We start from the raw sequence: 18763 nt of genomic DNA, 5'->3' as shown, positions 1-18763 counted from the left end.
CCCAGCCCGGCCGCCGCCTCCGCCGACCGGCGCCGCGCCGCCCCCGGCCGGAGCCGCGCCGCCGCCGCACCTTGCCATCGCCCCCCAGGAGGAGCCCGGCCGCCCCGTGCGCCTCCTCCGCCGGCGCCCCTCCGCCCGGCCGAAGCCCGCCGGAGCGCCCCTGCCGCGCCGCCCCCGGCCGGTCCGCGCCTGCCAGATGCGCCGCCGCCGCCGCGGGATCTGGTCACCGCAGGCCAGATCCGCGCCTCCACCGCGTCCCCGCGCCGTCCCCTCGCCTCCTCCGCGGATCCCACGTCCCCGCGCCCCCTCGTCGTCGCCGGAGCACCGCCGTAGCTCGCCGGAGTTCCTCTCCGGTTGGATCCAGAGAGGATGGACCAGATCCACCAGTCCCCGATCCAAACGCCCGTGCCCCGTCCCGGATCTCGTCGTCCCGTTTTCGTCGGTATAAAATTCCACCAAGTCCGGAAATATTTTGACATTATCATGCCATGTTCATCGCATCATATCTCCATGCCTACTACTCCGTTTTGTGCGTGCAATATGTCAAATTTTTTGCCTCAACAAGTACTTCATTTCATTCCATTGCATCATGTTCATTTGAGCTCATCTTGATGCCTGAATCATCATTGCAAGAGTGCTATATGATGTTGTCTGCTGTCTGTTAACAGAACATGCTCTTTTGTCATTTTTGCCATGTTTGATGTGTGCATCTTATGAGGTTGATGTCTACATGCGTTTTGAACTATAACATGCCATATTTACATAGGTGCTTACCATGTATTTTTTTGATCAATGTGGTGACTAGCACAAGCATGCAAATTAGGCCTCATGATGTTTTGTGATTTTAGTCCCTGTTCTGCTGTTATTTTGATGCCATGTAAACTTGATGCTACAGAGAGATCTAAGCATATTTTGAGATACTTCAGTAAGGATGTTTTGAACATATGGTTATTCTATATCTATTCATGCCCCTGTTTGCAATTATGGAGTAGTCTAGCATGTCATTTTCATGCTCTACTTTTGCTACAAAATGTTTCCTGGCAGATTGTTTACATATTCAATTTTGCCAAGGTTGTTGTAGTTGATCCTTGCATGCTATGAACTTGTTCTTGCCTTGGTTTGTTTCATAAACATGTCTTATTGATGATGCTATGCTTATCTTGTCATCAATGACTTGTGGTGAGTGAATCAAGCTTGTTAAGTAGGGTACTTGCTGTTACTGTTTTGCTAGGCTGAATCTGTTATTTCGTGATGCTATGTAAACCTGCTGCTACAAGTCATTCTATGCATAATCTGGAGATGTTCACTAAGGGTCTTTTGTTATACATGTCATGCTATATCCATCCATGTCCCTGGTTGCATTTATGGCTTGCTGTAGATTGTTGTAATCTTGCTCCAAATTTGCTAAATAATGTTGTTGTCAGCCTGTTAACATTAAGTTCAGTTGTTGACATGATTGTTGTTAGTGATCCATGCATCCTATGGACTTGCTCTTGCCATGCTTAGCTTCATAAACATGTCTTCTTACTGTTGGTTGCCTTGCCATGCCATGTATTGCTCTGTGGTGATCTGTACAAGCTCACCAACATGCCTACTTATCGTTGTTCCTGCCATGTTTGCATCTGTCATATAACTCGCTATGTTTACATGGGTGCCATCATATCTTCTGATCCTTTTTGTCCCTTGGTCAGTAAGGGACTTTTGTTCTATGCATTTAGTAGATTCATGCCGTGCCTTTGTTTGCCATGATAAGTTCTTGTAACATTTTGTTTGATAGCTCTAAGCATTGCAACCTGATGTTATTTTCTGCAAAGTCTGAAACTATTATTATTTGCAATCTTTCCATGTGTGTTTGAGCATGTTCTAGTGATTTCTGGAGATAGCTCAGTGTTCATGTTTTATTATGCTTTACCTGTACATCATGCCCATGTCTTTTGTTATTATGTTGGGGTGCTGTAACATGTTGTTTTGGTGCTTGCAATATGCCTAGTTGCTGTTTTGGACAAATTGTTGCTATAACTTGTTTCATGTGTGTGTGTTGAACCGTTGCTCCGTTTTGGGTGTGCTCTATATGAAACTTGCTTGATTTTACATATAGTTTCATATTATCATGTTGCATCCATGTTTTGAGGTGCTTTCTTGTTGTTTGTATGCATTTTGCATCAATGCCATGTTTAACTTGTGTTGCTCATATCTTCTAGGCCGTAGCTCTAAATCTAATGAACTTTATATGTAACTTGACTAGAATCTCGTGTAGATCATCTTGGTGCATCTTAACTTGATGTTTAACAACTTAAACATAAGGTTTATTCATATCTAGACCAACTTCGAAATTTGCAAATGAGGACTTACCGGAATTGTTATATGTTGTTCCTGGCCTCATTTAAACTTGCCTTGATGTGTTGCTCTTGTTTGCATCATCTCTTGCCTTGAGTAGCTTCATGTAGTCTTGTTTTGCATCATACTTGGTTGAGCATCATGCCTTGTTCATGTGTGGTGTGTTCACTATGTTGTGTGCTTCTTCTCGATAGTTCCTGTTTCGTTGCGGTCGTGACGATTCGTTCGTCTACGCTTGGTTTGGCTTCATCCGTTCGTCTTCTTCATGGACTCGTTCTTCTTCCTTGCGGGATTTTAGGCAAGATGACCGCTACCCTGGATCTCACTACTATCATTGCTATGCTAGTTGCTTCGTTCTATCGCTTTGCTGCGCTACCTATCGCCTGTTTATCAAGCCTCCCAAATTGCCATGAACCTCTAACCTTTGACACCCTTCCTAGCAAACCATTGCTCGGCTATGTTACCGTTTTGCTCAGCCCCTCTTATAGCATTGCTAGTTGCAGGTGAAGTTGAAGATTGGTCCATGGTGGACAGGATTATGTTGGGATATCACAATATCTCTTATTTAATTAATGCATCTATATATTTGGTAAAGGGTGGAAGGCTCGGCCTTATGCCTGGTGTTTTGTTCCACTCTTGTCGCTCTAGTTTCCGCCATACCGGTGTTATGTTCCCGGATTCTGCATTCCTAACGCGGTTGGGTGATTTATGGACCCCCTTGACAGTTCGCTTTGAATAAAACTCCTCCAGCAAGGCCCAACATTGGTTTTACCATTTGCCTCACCTCCACCTACATTTCCCTTGGGAGTAATTAACCCAAGGATCATCTTTATTATAGCCCCCCCAGGCCAGTGCTTGTCTAAGTGTTGGTCCGAACTAGAGCCCTTTGCAGCGTCCCCTCGGGGAAACTTGAGGTCTGGTTTTAGTTGTACGGATTGCTCATCCGGTGTTGCCCTGAGAACGAGATATGTGCAGCTCCTATCGGGATTGTCGGCGCATCGGGCGGCTTTGCTGGTCTTGTTTTACCATTGTCGAAATGTCTTGTAAACCGGGATTCCGAGTCTGATCGGGTCTTCCTAGGAGAAGGTATATCCTTCGTTGATCGCGAGAGCTTGTCATGGGCTAAGTTGGGACACCCCTGCAGGGTATAATCTTTCAGAAGCCGTGCCTGCGGTTATAGGCAGATGGGAATTTGTTAATGTTCGGTTGTAGATAACTTGACACCAGATCCGAATTAAAATGCATCAACCACGTGTGTAGCCGTCATGGTCTCTTTTCGGCGGAGTCCGGGAAGTGAACACGGTTTCTGGGTTATGATTGACATAAGTAGGAGTTCAGGATCACTTCTTGATCATTGCTAGCTTCACGACCGTTCCGCTTGCTCTCTTCTCGCTCTTATTTGCGTATGTTAGCCACCATATATGCTTAGTCGCTGCTGCAGCCTCACCACTTTACCCCTTCCTTTCCCATTAAGCTTTGCTAGTCTTGATACCCATGGTAATGGGATTGCTGAGTCCTCGTGGCTCATAGATTACTACAACAACAGTTGCAGGTACAGGTTATGCGATGATCATGACGCGAGAGCGATGCTTGCTTGTTTGGAGTTCTTCTTCTTCTTCTTCGATCAGGGGATAGGTTCCAGGTCGGCAGCCTGGGCTAGTAGGGTGGATGTCGTTCGAGTTTTTATTTGTGTTTCATCCGTAGTCGGATGATGCTCTTATGTATTGTGATGATGTATTCGTGTGGCATTGTATGCCTTATGTATGTATCCCCATCTATTATGTAATGTTGATGTAATGATATCCACCTTGCAAAAGTGTTTCAATATGCGGGTCTATGTTTGGTGGGACCTTCGAGTTCCTTTTGGATAGGGTCGCATATTGGGCGTGACATTGGCAATCGAACCTGGGAGGACACCGGTGAGGAGATTACTGCTGGCATCGAAGGACTGCAGCATGAGGCAGCAATCGATCTCCGGAGGGACGGTGCCGGAGAAGCGGTTGTTGAAGAGGTAGAGGCCGTGGAGGTCGGGGAGGAAGCCGAGCGAGCTCGGGAAGGCCCCGACGATGGCGTTGTCGTGGAGGCTGAGGCGGCGGAGCCGGGTGAGCTGGCCGAGCCACGGCGCGGAGAGGGTGCCTGCCAGCCCGTGCCATGGGAGCGTGATGGTGGCGACGTTGCCGTTGACGCACTTGATCCCCGTCCACGCGCCCGAGCAGGCGCCGCCGAGGTCGGTGGCTTTCCAGGAGTGGAGGAAGCCGCGGGGGTCGGAGAGGTCCCCCTTCATGACCTGTGCAGGCCCTGCCGGTCCACCTCGCTAATGACGACGCCGTCCCCGGCGGGATGGTGGTCGTGGGCGGCAGCGGCCGGCGACGGGAAGAGGACCAGGGTGCGACCATGTGTGCGCTCGGTCTGACCATGTCATGCTGTTTTGCAAAAAAGCCCTTAGATGGACTAGTATTCACCGAAGGAACGACCAGGTGGCGGTCAAAGCTAGTTGGCGGTCGCTGACTCGGCCAAGTCAGCAAATACGTACACAAAATCGTATACATGGACCAAAGTGAACCCCTAGCGCAAGTACTTGGACCGTAGTTCGTGTATTTTGAAGTAGTGGTACTAATGTGTCATCTGGCTCAAGTTTGGTGACCTAGAGTGAATTTTTCTCTTAACAGAAACAACAGGAATGCCCACAATAGGTCTATGTTTATCTTTAGTATTGGGTTTAGCATTCCTGGCAGCTTCATCACAGAAATATATAACATGCCCATCAATATTATAAACCAAGAGTTCTTTAACCCTAGAAATAGTAGGTTCAACTTTAATTTGTTCAGGGGGTGTAGGTGTTCTAGTATAACTCTTATGAACCACAGTTGAAGCTTTAGCATGATCCTTTATTCTAACAGGAAAAGATGGTTTCTCAATATAAGTAGTAGGAACAATAGGATCAACATTATAAGTAATATTTTCTTCTTCAACTTTAATAGGTTCTACTACTTTCACTTCAATGGGAGGATGATATTTAAACCACTTGTCCTTAGGGAGATCAACATGAGTAGAAAATGATTCACAGAAAGAAGATAATATCTAAGAGTGAAGTCCATATTTAGTGCTAAAATCACGAAAGTCATATGTATCCATAAAAGATTTAATACAATCAAACTTAAGGTTTATACCTGACTCCTTACCTTCCTGAGTTCCCAATCTTCAAAGTTGCATTTAATTCTTTCCAATAAGTCCCATTTGAATTTAATAGTCTTCATCATAAAAGAACCAGTATAAGAAGTATCGAGCATGGATCGATCATTATGAGAAATCCGAGCATATAATTTTTGAATAATAATTTCTCTTGAGAGCTCATGATTGGGGCATGAATATAACATTAACTTCAGCCTCCCCCAAGATTGAGCGATACTTTCTCCTTCACGAGGCCAAAAATTATATATATATAATTCTGATCATAATGAACCAGATGCATAGGATAAAACTTCTGATGAATTCCAATTTCAATCGGTTATAGTTCCATGATCTAGTATCATCACATAGCCTATACAATGTCAATGCCTTTCCCTTCAAAGATAAAGGGAAGACCTTCTTCTTGAAAACGTCCTCGGGCATACCTACAAGCTTAAATAATCCACAAACTTCATCCACATATACTAGGTGCATATCAGGATGTAATGCTCCATCTCCTGCATAAGGATTAGCTAGCGGTTTCCCTATCATACCTGAAGGAATTTCATAGTAAATATTTTCAGTATGTGCAACAGGTTGAGTGGCAACTCTTTGCTCTTCTGGTTGAGATGAAGATACCCCGAACAAGCCCCTCAAAGGATTATTTTCCATAGTAACAAGTGACAGTAAATTTCAGCACACTATGTAAATGTTTCCTTACCAAATTCCACTAACCAAAGGTGCTTCACTCCCGGAAACGGCGCTAGAAAAGAGTCCTGATGACCCACAAGTATAGGGGATCTATCTAGTCCTTTCGATAAGTAAGAGTGTCGAACCCAATGAGGAGAAGAAGGAAATGACAAGTGGTTTTCAGCAAGGTTTTCTCTGCAAGCACTGAAAATATCGGAAACAGGTAGTTTTGTGATAAGATAATTCGTAACAGGTAACAAGTAACAAAAGTAAACAAGGTGCAACAAGATGGCCCAATCCTTTTTGTAGCAAATGACAAGCCTGGACGAACTCTTATATAAAGCAAAGCGCTCCGAGGACACATGGGAATTACTGTCAAGCTAGTTTTCATCATGCTCATATGATTCGTGTTCTTTACTTTGATAATTTGATATGTGGGTGGACCTGTGCTTGGGCGCTGCCCTTCCTTGGACAAGCCTCCAACTTATGATTAACCCCTCTCGCAAGCATCTGCAACTACGAAAGAAGAATTAAGGTAAACCTAACCATAGCATGAATCATATGGATCCAAATTAGCCCCTTACGAAGCAATGCATAAACTATGGTTTAAGATTCTGTCACTCTAGCAACCCATCATCTACTTATTACTTCCCAATGCCTTCCCCTAGGCCCAAATCATGGTGAAGTGTCATCTAGTTGACGTTCACATAACACCACTAGAGGATAGACAACATACATCTCATCAAAATATCGAACGAATACCAAATTCACATGATTACTTATAACAAGACTTCTCCCATGTCCTCAGGAACAAATGTAACTACCCACAAAGCATATTCATGTTCATAATCAGAGGAGTATTAATCATCATTAAGAATCTGAACATATGATCTTCCGCCGAATAAACCAACTAGCATCAACTACAAGGAGTAATCAACACTACTAGCAACCCACGGGTACCAATTTGAGGTTTTGAGACAGAGATCGGATACAAGAGACGACCTAGTGTTTGAGAGGAGATGGTGCTGGTGAAGATGTTGGTGGAGATTGACTCCCTCTCGATGAGAGGATCAATGGTGATGACCATGGCGATGATTTACCCCTCCCGGAGGGATGTTTCCCTGGTAGAACAGCTCCGCCGAGCCCTAGATTGGTTCTGCCCAGGTTCTGCCTCGAGATGGCGGCGCTTCGTCGCAAAAGCTTCCTTCTTATTTTATTTCTAGGTCAGAACACACCATATAGTAGAAGATGGGCATCGTGGGCCTGCTAGGGGGCCCACAACGACGGAGGGCGCGCCCTCCACCCTTGTGGATCACAGGTGGCCCCCCTCTGGTGCTTTCTTCGCCCAATATTTGTTATTTATTGCAAAAAGATTCTCCGTGAAGTTTCAGGACTTTTGGAGTTGTGTAGAAGAGGTCTCTAATATTTGCTCCTTTTCCAGTCTAGAATTCCAGCTGCCTGCATTCTCCCTATTCATGTAAACCTTATAAAATAAGAGAGAATAGGCATATGTATTGTGATATAACGTGTAATAACAGCCCATAATGCAATAAATATCAATATAAAAGCATGATGCAAAATGGACGTATCACTTGCCGGCAGGCACACCAAAGACGCATCTGGCCGGGTTAAGCATCATTTTTTAGATCCGGATATTTTCAAAGGTCTCTTTCAGATCATCCAACAGAGTCTCCTTCTTCCTAGACTTCACAACAGTATCATCCACATAAGCATGAACATTACGTCCAATCTGATTATGAAAACAGTTCTTGACACAACGCTAATAAGTCGCCTAGGCACTCTTGAGCCCAAAAGGCATAGACACATAGAAGAAAGCTCGAAACGGTGTGATAAAAGTCGTCTTCTCTTAGTCTTTGACTGCCATCTTGATCTGATGATAACCAAAATATGCATCCAGGAAACACAAATGCTCACAACCTGCCTTGGCATCTATGAGCGGATCGATATGGGGAAGTGCAAATAGATCAGTTGGACAAGCTTTGTTGAGGTCTGTATAATCCACACACATACGCCAAGTGCCATTTTTCTTAAGTACCAGCACCGGATTAGCCAACCATTCAGGGTGAAAAACTTCAATAATGAACCCGACCACCAAGAGCCGGGCCACCTCTTCAACAATGGCCTTACGTCTCTCTTCATTAAAACGACGAAGGAATTGCTTGACCGACTTAAATTTAGGATAAATATTGAGAGTGTGCTCAATGAGTTCTCTTGGAACACCTGGCATGTCTGAAGGCTTCCATGCAAAGATGTCCCGGTTCTCACGGATGAACTTGATGATCGCGCTTTCCTATTTTGGGTCCATCTTAGCACTGATAATGAACTATTGAGCTGAGTCGCCAGTGACAAAGTCAACATGTTTGGTATCATCTACCGATTTAAACTTCAACAAAGGGTCTTGCTCTATGGTTGGCTTCTTCAATGGAATCATGTCAGTCGAGTCAACATTATCCTTATAAAACTTAAGTTCCTTCGTAGCACAAGAAGACTCAGCGTAAGCTGCATCACCTTGATCCCATTCCAAAGCAATCTTTCTATTACCATGAACCATAATGGTACCTTTATGTCCTGGCATCTTAAGCTGTAGATACACATAACAAGGCCGTGGCATAGATTTGGCATAAGCCGACCGTCCAAATAAAGCATGATAAGGGCTCTTAATTTTGACCACCTCAAACTACAACGTCTCTGCCCTATAATCATGGTCATCACCAAAAGCCATCTCCAAGGCAATCTTACCAACTGGGTATGCCAATTTACCATGTACCACACTATGAAAGACTGTAGAAGATGACTTAAGATGTTTGTCAGTTAAATCCATATGGTGAAAAGTATGATAATAAAGGATATCGATGCTGCTGCATCCATCCATGAGCACTTTAGTAAACTTATAGCCCCCAACTTGAGGGGCTACCACTAACGCCAGCTAACCTGGATTGTCAACCCGAGGCGAGTGATCCTTGTCGGCGTTCTAGATAAGGGGGTACCCAGACTTGCCTGCCTGCGGCCCATGACGTGGCTCCATCAATGGCCTGGTACGGCCCAGCTTTAGCATCAACAACTCAAGACCCTCGCGAGGGGCCAAGCCTCGCGAGGCGGGCAACACCAAGACCTCCAAGGGGATCGGCCTCCTCAGGCTGGCTCCCAAGGAGCGGAGATTCTATGCAAGCTGCATCTCACGAGGATCGGCTGACGTGAGCTATGACGACCAAGACCAGGCGGGTGCCCGCGGGCGCAGAGTACCAGTTGCCTCTTCAGTGCAAAGGAGGCAAGCAGCGGGCGCAGAGTCCTGAGGAATCAACCAAAGGTATCCATTCTGGTGCAACAAGACCAAGACCGCCAGGATGGCAGGACGAAGGTCGTCACCGAGCCCGCCGGAGCATGACGACCATAGGCTTTTTGCACGCGAAGACCACTTTAGTCAGGATAGGTCGTAGTTGTTGTCTCCCTTCAAATTTGGCTGTTGCGGGATCCCTTCTCGCCTCCATTTGGGAAGAGGACCAAGGCCACTACAAATAGGACCTAGCCACCACCATAGAGGGGGACGGAGGAAAAAAGAGAGAAGGATGAAATCCATCAAATCCATTCCACCCTGAGGTTGTTCATCACTTTACTAGTTCTTCCTCAGCCCAAGAACTCGCCTCCTGAGGTTGTTCATAACTGTACTAGTTCTTCCTCAGCTCCTCGAGGCAAAACCACCACAATGCCGGAGTAGGGTTTTACACCGCAATGTGGCCCAAACCTGGGTATACTGTCGTGTCTCTCTTTCCCTTCGAGCTCGACTCTCCAGGCTGTGAGGAGCATGAGTTGGCAGGCTAGGTAGGTTGAGATCTTCACACGCACCCAAGAGTTTGAACCTCTCAAGGGTTTGTGGAACCCGAAATCCAACATTTGGCGCGCCGGGTAGGGGTGCGTTGGATCTTCTCTTCCGTTGATCGATCCACCAATTCTCCGACACTTCCATGGCTGACGCACATCGGGCACGTGCTGAGTGCCAGGCTACAGTCGCAGCTTGTGTTTCTCAGACGGCACCGGTGGGCGACGGCTATCCTCGCCATCCCCATCGTCTGCGGCCAACACCGCCACGGGCCCTGATGGCCATGAGCAGCAAACTTCATCGCTGCACCCCTCCGTGCGCCGCGACGGGCGCATCGCCACTCCATCACTGACTCCGGCCGCTTCGTCCTCCCACGCACATCATGGCCCGGCGAACGAACAGGCCGCACTGCTCATGGCGTGGGAGCTCCTGCGCTACCGCCTAGTCGACGATTTCTACGAGGAGTGGCTCGAATGCATCGCCGAGCTCGCCAGCACCGCCGGAGACTCTACCGCGCTGGCCCGCTCACTGCCTCAGCAGCCACCTACTGCGGGCGACGTGGCTCACGAGGCGCCTCCTCCACCTCCAGTTTAGGGCGCCATTGTCGAGCCGAGGTGGGCAGTGCCACGGTGTGACCCACAGCATCAGGTGCCTGCGCATGAAGAAGCAAGCTGTCAAGTGGTGCAGCGGACCCAAGAAGATGCACGTGTGATTCCAGCACCTCCACGTCAAGACCGTGCGCCGCCTATGGTGGTGGCGCGCGAGCACCAAGACCAGGCTCCACCACCCCGACAGGCTCCCATGACTACGGCAGGGTGTCGTGCATTCACCCCGGAGCTGTGCAACGTCATTTGGCCGGGCAAGTTCAAGCCTAACCTACCCCCATGCTACAACGACACCGCCAACCCCGCCGAGTTCCTGCAGCTCTACGCACTGAGCATCAAGGCGGCCAGCGGGGATGAGAAGATCATGGCGAACTGGTTCCCCATGGCCCTCAAGATGGTGCACGCTCTTGGCTCCTGAACCTCCCTGTGGGGTCGGTCTCCTCTTGGGATGAGATGCGCGACCGCTTCATCGCCAACTTCCAGGGCACACGCGACCACCCGCCGGACGCGGGTGACCTATGATGCATCAAGCAGCAGCCAGGAGAGACCCTGCAGAAGTACATCCAGCGCTTCAACAACGTTCACCTCAAGATCCCCAAGGTGTCAGACGAGGCCATCATCTCAGCGTTCAATGATGGCGTCCGTGACGTCAAGGTGAAGGAGGATCTCGCCCTACATGAAGACCTCTGCACACCTCTGAAGATGTTCAACATGGCGAACAAGTGTGCGACAGCTAAGGAGGCACGCCTTTCCCTCCTCGAGCTCCCGGAGGTAGACCTAGAAGACAAGAAGGCCAAGGCCAAGGACGTGAAGTGCAAGGGACCGGCTGTGCTTGTAGCCGAACCAGAGATAAAGCACGGCTGCGATCACCCTGAGTCATCCAAGGGAAGCCGTCTGTACTACGTCTTCCACAACGTGCACAGCCACAACACCAACGACCACCAGGAGCTCACGGCCCTCTGTGATGGGCGCCTCGGTCATTGCCCCGAGCGCAACAATCGTGGCTACGGTTGTGGACGTGGCCGAGGTGGAGGACGCTGGGATGGCCGCGACCACCGTAAGGAGTGGCACGACCAGCCTCGAAAGGACCACTGGTAGGGCCAGCCTCACGAGGGCGCCTGGAGGGACCAGCCTCACGAGGATCGGCCTCAGGGCAATGTTGGTCTTCCCCCGCTGCCTCCGCCGCCAAGAAGGAACGAAGACCACCACTACGACGAGGGGCAGGGGGCTTCCAAGAGCCTCGTGCCATTTCCTGCATCTTGGGCAGCTCGCAGGCCCCAGCCTCTCATCGCGTCTTCAAGCAGTTCGCACATGAGGCGAACACAGCGCTCCCCAAGCTCGAGGTGACACGCCCGCTCAGGTGGTCCAAGTACGCCATCACCTTCAACTCCTCTGACCAGCTCAAGTGTGTGGCCATAGCCGGCGTGCTCCCAATGCTTTGCTCACCCATCATCAGCAACGTACTTGTCACCAAGACCCTCATCGATGGCGGAGCAAGGCTCAATGTTTTCCCTGTCCAGACGTTCAATAGGCTCCAGGTGCCATACCACCAGCTCCAGCCTACCAAGCCCTTCTCAGGAGTGACCGACAGCTCCACGCATCCAATCAAGCAAGTCTGCGTCCCTGTCACCTTTGGCAAGCGCGACAACTACCATACCGAGCTCATCGACTTTGACGTCGCCGACATTCGCCTGCCATACAACGCCATCCTTAGGTACCCAGCCCTAGCAAAGTTCATGGTGGCAACGCACCATGGCTACAACGTCCTCAAGATGCCAGGGAGTGGCGGCATCATCACGGCCGCCTGCGAGGAAAATGGCACGGTGTGCTCTCTCAAGCGTGCCTACCAAGCTGAAGTGGTCAAGAACCCTGAAGACGAGGGTGATGTCCTCCTTCCGGAGGTCGCCCCCAGGACAAAGAAGCAGCTGCTGGGCCAGGGATCTCAGGAGGAGGCATCGCCTGATGGTGCCGTATTGAGCCTCGCATCCGTGGATGGGGGCGCCTTCACCTATCGCATAGGAAGAAGCTCCCGGCACCCCTCTTAGGTTAGGCTTGGGGGCTCTCCTCTGGAGGGACACTAACCTCACCGAAGTCACGAGGGAGGCGCTCGGGCACCATGTGGAGGCATGCTTCAGCGCACGCTTCCGAGAGAGCACAGGGCGCGAGGCACCAGGCGCTCAGGAATTCATCTGCAAGGCAGTCAAGGAGATTCAGGAGGCGAGGGCTCTGTAGGGCGATCACCACCCACCGCCAGGCGCGGCTCCTTGCCCTGTTGAGGGTGAGGAGTTCCGCATCTGCATCAACATCCCAGGGCTCAACAGGGCCGCGTCTCAGGATCTCTTTTGGCCATCTCGTCTAGACCGATGCAAGGGTCCCCCTCACAGCTACGTTTGCATGCCGTTCGGCTTCCTGAGTGCAGCTGTTGCATCTCAGCACTGCATGCGATACATCCTAGCGGCTCGGGAGGCTAGGCACCAGGTGATCCTGGCAGAGATGGAGATGGATCCTCACGAGCCCGCCAGTTCCCCAGAGCCTCTTGAGGTTCAGGGCCAGGGTGGCTCATGAGGAGCAACTTCAGCAACGTTCATCTTCTGCTACCCCAGCATTTCTTCAGCAATGGTGCCAGGTGACATCTTTTAGTTTGTTCAGTTTGGGGGCGCCCCTCGGTCTGCACTATCCCCAAGTCGCATGGGTCCGTCCCTGCGACATGTGTCCTTCTTGCATTCATCGGAGCTGCATAACCATTTTCCTTGAGCTGTTTTATGGTCATCACCTGCTTGCTTCGAGTCCTATCCACCTCGCGGTCTCCCTACATTGCTGACTTGTCCCTTGCTCATCCCGCAACGGGGGCTACTCACGCTGGCACGACGTTTGTGCTCGGGTCTGTCCCAGCAACATTGACAAATCCGAGGACCGAGCTCTGGCTCGCGACCATCCTCATTTTTGCCACCTCAGTAGGTCCTCGGTGCCTTTGTCTTCCCGAGAAAGGATCAAGGGTAGGCAGACATCACCGTACGGGGTCGTATTCTCTTCCACAGGCTAACACGCAAGTACACTTGAGGCCTAGCTACGGACAGTCACCACTTTGCCCCACGAGTTTCTTGCATGTTAAAGGGGGGGCACCTAAGCATCGCGTGTCAGGAGCTCCTACTGGCTCTCTAGCCCCACCCCCTGGCCTTGACCACGGCATCATGACCTGGTATGCCAGCGGCGGCTGAGCCTGCTCGAGGGCCGGGACCCGAGGATGTAGAGCACCTGGATGAGCAAGGAAAGGAGTGAGCGTCGTGGGCGCTACCTATCGGCGCTACCATGAAGGCGCAAACAGGCATCACCCAGAGGAATCGCTGCGGGTTCACTAAAAGATAAGCCGCTCACATGACGGCATAAGTCTCGCAACCCAATCACTCGACTCTCACAGCCCCACTCAGGCAGTGTCGCTTCCCTTTCCGTTGCTTGGGCGGCTACTTGCACACCAAGGGGGACCTCATGAGCATCGCGCCTCAGGAGCTCTCACCGGACCTCGGGCTGCTCACCTCCTGGCCTTGACCATGGCATCACGACCTGGCATACCAACGATGGCTGAAGCCTGCCCGAGGACTGGTTCCCGTTAGTGTAGAGCGCTATGCTACCTAGGGGCGGAAAGGGGGAACCGTGCCAGAGTGGGATATGCGATTTCAATGCAGTAGCAAAAGGAGTAGCACTGGAATTAAAATATCACATTTCTTACACGTCCCCATGGGGTTGGTCATGATTCCGCGTAGGGAAACAAAAGAAGAATGGCTTCCAAGAGCCAGGCCGGTGCGCGTCACCTGCAACACTGAGCAGTTGCCGCGGTCGTGCTCCGGGTGCGGCGGGAGCTTGGCGGCACGTAGCTGTCGTCGCTAGACTCCGGAGACTCACTGGGCTCGGGAGAATCTCTGCATTCCCAGGAGTCATTGCTGTTGCTGGAGGAGGCGCCAATGGGGAAGGAGGCGGGCCCAACGCCGACGGCTGCGTCCCGTGGGCAGCTTCCTCCAGGGCAGCACTCCAGCCGCCGGCATCCACGACCTCGTGTAATGATGATCCTCTTCATGCAACAACGACTCATCAAGTCAGACGGATTTGAAGGCAGCATGGGGAAGTGGAGATGCCCATGTCCCATCAACCGCCACATGTTGCCAAAGGTCGTAGGTGGTAGGGTCTGTGGTGCTTCGCACTTGCCCTTGGCTTCGCCTAGAAGCCAAGTCCGAGCGTGCCTTGGGCCCGGGGGCTACTGTAGGTGTTCTGGATATAGGGGAACCCAGACTTGCCTGCCTGCAGCCCATGGCGTGGCTCCATCAACGGCCTAGTATGGCCCAACTTCAGCATCAACAACTCAAGACCCTCGTGAGGGGCCAAGCCTCGCGAGGCGGACGACACCAAGACCTCCAAGGGGATCTGCCTCCTTAGGCTGGCTCCCGAGGAGCGGAGATTTCTTTGCAAGGTACACCTCGCGAGGATCGGCTGGCGTGAGCCATGACGACCAAGACCAGGCAGGCACCAGCGGATGCAGAGTACCAGTTTCCTCTTTGGTGCAAAGGAGGCAAGCAGCAGGCATGAAGTCCCGAGGAATCAACCAAAGGTTTCCGTTCTGGTGCAACAAGACCAAGAGCGCCAGGACGGCAGTACGAAGGTCATCACTGAGCCCATCGGAGCGTCATGACCAGAGGCTATTTGCAGGCGAAGACCACTTTAGTCAGGATAGGGCGTACTTGTTGTCTCCCTTCAAATTTGGCCGTTGTGGGATCCCTTCCCGCCTCCATTTGGGAAGAGGACCAAGGCCACTACAAATAGGACCTAGCCACCACCATAGAGGGGGACGGAGGGAAAAAGAGAGAAGGATGAAATCCATCTAATCCATTCCACCCTCACCACCTCACCAGCTCATCTGAGCCCAAGAACACGCCTCTTGAGGCTATTCATCACTTTACTAGTTCTTCCTCAGCCCCTTGAGGCAAATCCACCACAAAGCAGGAGTAGGGTTTTACACCGCAAGGTGGCCCGAACCTGGGTAAACTTTCGTGTCTCTCTTTACCTTCGAGTTCGTTGTGCTAGGCTGTGAGGGTTGCGAGTTAGCGGGCTGGGCAGGTTGAGATCTCCGCACGCACCCCAGAGTTCGAACCTCTCAAGGGTTTGCGGAACCGGAAATCCGACAATCCTCACGGCTCCATACGATTGGCTGCTCAGACCACCATAAGTATCAAGGCACTGTGGGCTCAACTGTATTAACCGCACGCTTATGAACCTTCTGCTCTCGCTTTCAAAGGCTTGTAGTGAATACATGATATTGGCCACTGTTAAGATGCTTTGGATTACTCTAATACCCTGAGTGCTATTGTTGGTTATTCTGACTGGGCTGCTGATTATAACTGCCATGGTTACCTTGTCCCTGATATCCAGAGGTTGAGCCGCCGCCCCCAAAGTCGGGGCCATGAGAACCAGATCCCGACTTGAAATGCGGTCCATTATTGTTGTTATGGTCCTGATGAAACCCGGAGTTCTTATATTCCTTCATGATGTGACAATCCTTCCACAAATGACCTGAAGGCATGTTTGGAAAACTGTGTTACGGACATGGCTCGTTTAACATCGCGTCAAGGTTAAGCTTTGCCCCTCTAAACTGAGGTGGCTTTCCCTTGTGATGCTGATTACTATTTTGTGCATTGGTGTTGGCCACAAAATCTGACCCGCCGTCAGTTTGCTTGCGCTTATCATTATTGCCTTGATTCTTCCCTGTCATGTTTTGTGGCTGTCCTTTTCCATTGTAGTTCTTCTTCCCCTTGCTGGACTTCTCCTCATTGGACCCAGGGTCCTTAGTGCTGTCCTAGTCGGCGTATTTGATGAGAGCCGCCATGAGCTCTCCCATGTCATTAGAATGACATTTAAGCCGCCCTAACTTCTGCTTGAGGGGGATGAAATGACAATTTTTTCCCAGAATGAGACCAACAGAATCGGCATTGATGCTATCCGATGAGTGAATAACAGTCGAGACCCGGTGCACCCAGTGGTGGGCCGACTCACCCTCGCGCCGGACACAAGCGTCTAGGTTGATGATCGACAGGGGTTGCTTGCACGTGTCTTTGAAATTCTGAATAAAACGCGCCTTCAACTCAGCCCATGAATTGATGGAGTTGGCAGATAACCCCTTCAGCCAAGTTTGAACCGGCTCATCCAGCATCAAGGTGAAGTATTTGGCACATAAAACATCATTAACATCCAGCATCTCCATGGCCATCTCATAGCTCTCAATCCAAGCCTCAGGTGGTTGATTGGCTGTGTAATTAGGCACCTTACGAGGACCCTTAAAATCTTTGGGCCAATGCTCGTCCCGCAGAGCCGGCACTAGACAGGGCACTCCAACTGACCTAGAGGTCATCCCAGCTTCTATAGACACACAAGGGTTTAACTGAGGCTATTGATGAGCTGCTAATTGAGCTGCCAGCTCTGCCTCTTGACGTGCTCTAGCCTGATCAGTCGGGACCTGAACATTATTACCACCACGGGGTGGGTTATGCCAATGGGGCGGGTTATGATGTCGTTCGCTGCTGGAAACCGCCGGCGACTCAACATGCCAGTTGTAGCTTCGGATCTGACACAGAGTTGAATGGATTCGCTCGTGGCTATAGGAGTAAGCCGCCTGCTGAGCTACTGTTGTCTAAAGAAGTTCCACAATGTTCCGGGCCTCTATCACAACAGGAGACTCGCCTTCAATGGGAAGAGCCACCAGCCGTGAAGCCGTAGCAATCATGTTATCTAGCGAGTTGGAGTAATGACCCGGAGGTGTTGATACTCGCTGAGGGGGGTTAAATCTACATGAGACGAGTCTGTTACGCGGGGCTGAGCCGTCGCTCCGGTCACAGGCACCTCAGCGGCACGGGTTACACCGGGTGGGTTACTTGGCCCTGCGCTGGGCCTAGTAAAGATATTCCTCCCCTCAAACTGCCGAGGCAAATGGCTCTGGTGCCTCCTCTGTATGAGAGAGTTTGATGCGTTTTGGTCCAGACTTAAACGAAAGGCCTCCTCGTGTATCCGTTGTGTCTCAGCCTCCAAGGCGGCTCGCTCTATTGCCATCCTGACATTCTCTACATTAGGCTCCTCTCTAGCCTGGGCTAGCTCATCACGCGGCTTCGCAACTTCCACATTATGATGTGCGTGAGTTGCCAGAATCACTTCTGTGGCTAATAGAGTCACCAAAGCATCCAAGAGCTCGGATAAGACCTGAGCCGGCAGGCGCGCAGAGACGTTCGCTCTGACGTTGCAGCAACTGTTGAACCGGAAGTCATAGCTGTAGCAGTTGATGAGTTCATCATCTGTTGCGTACTGACCATGAAGATAGCAGCCCTGCTCGCCCGCTCATAGGAGTCCGGAATACTATCACCATCGGAGTAGCCCCCAAGCCCGCCATCTTGCAGTCGATAGACTGACTCAGTTTCGCCGGTTGACGACTCATCACCTGAATAGATGGTTGTTTCTCCGCTAGACACTGAACCTTCCTCAAGATCTACTCCATGAACAAAGCCAATGAAGGCACGCTTCCGGGCAGGTTGGACCTTGGTGGGTTGCGCGCGCCGAGCCGTATCAATGGTATCGGTGCGGACGTCCGGCTGAGGCTCCGACTCGCTAATCTATCTGATAAAGACATGAATTCCGCCAAAGGGGGACCGGTACCCGTACTTGATTGAATTGGCCTCGGGACCCCAGCCAACGTTGTCAACATAGATCCTGCCACGGCGGCTCTTGGTCATCTGGCCCATAGCGTATCCCTTGATCCCTGAGAAGCTTCCCTTCAAGAACTCGAAACCTCTGTGTGAGAGCCCCACGATGGGCGCCAACTGTCATGGTTTTGTATTAACCGTGATAAATTTTTATTATTTATTTCCTTAATTCCTTAGTACATGATATGCCCTAGAGGCAATAATAAAGTTATTATTTATTTCTGTAATTCATGATAAATATTTATTATTCATGCTAGAATTGTATTAACCGGAAACTTAGTACATGTGTGAATACATAGACAAAAACCTATAGTCCCTAGTATGCCTCTACAAGACTAGCTCGTTAATCAAAGATGGTTAGGTTTCCTAACCATAGACATGTGTTGTCATTT

The 18763-nt window shown here is 50.3% G+C and overlaps 1 pseudogene; it reads right to left on the bottom strand.

The window, feature by feature from the left end:
- The window catches only part of LOC119279737, a 25712-nt pseudogene extending 15432 nt beyond the window's left edge, over positions 1-10280 (bottom strand).
- Positions 10281-18763: the final 8483 nt, after the last annotated feature.

This window comes from Triticum dicoccoides, chromosome 3B (genome assembly GCF_002162155.2).
Source record: "Triticum dicoccoides isolate Atlit2015 ecotype Zavitan chromosome 3B, WEW_v2.0, whole genome shotgun sequence".
Taxonomy (NCBI): Eukaryota; Viridiplantae; Streptophyta; class Magnoliopsida; order Poales; family Poaceae; genus Triticum; species Triticum dicoccoides.
This window is presented reverse-complemented; position numbering and strand designations above follow the sequence as displayed.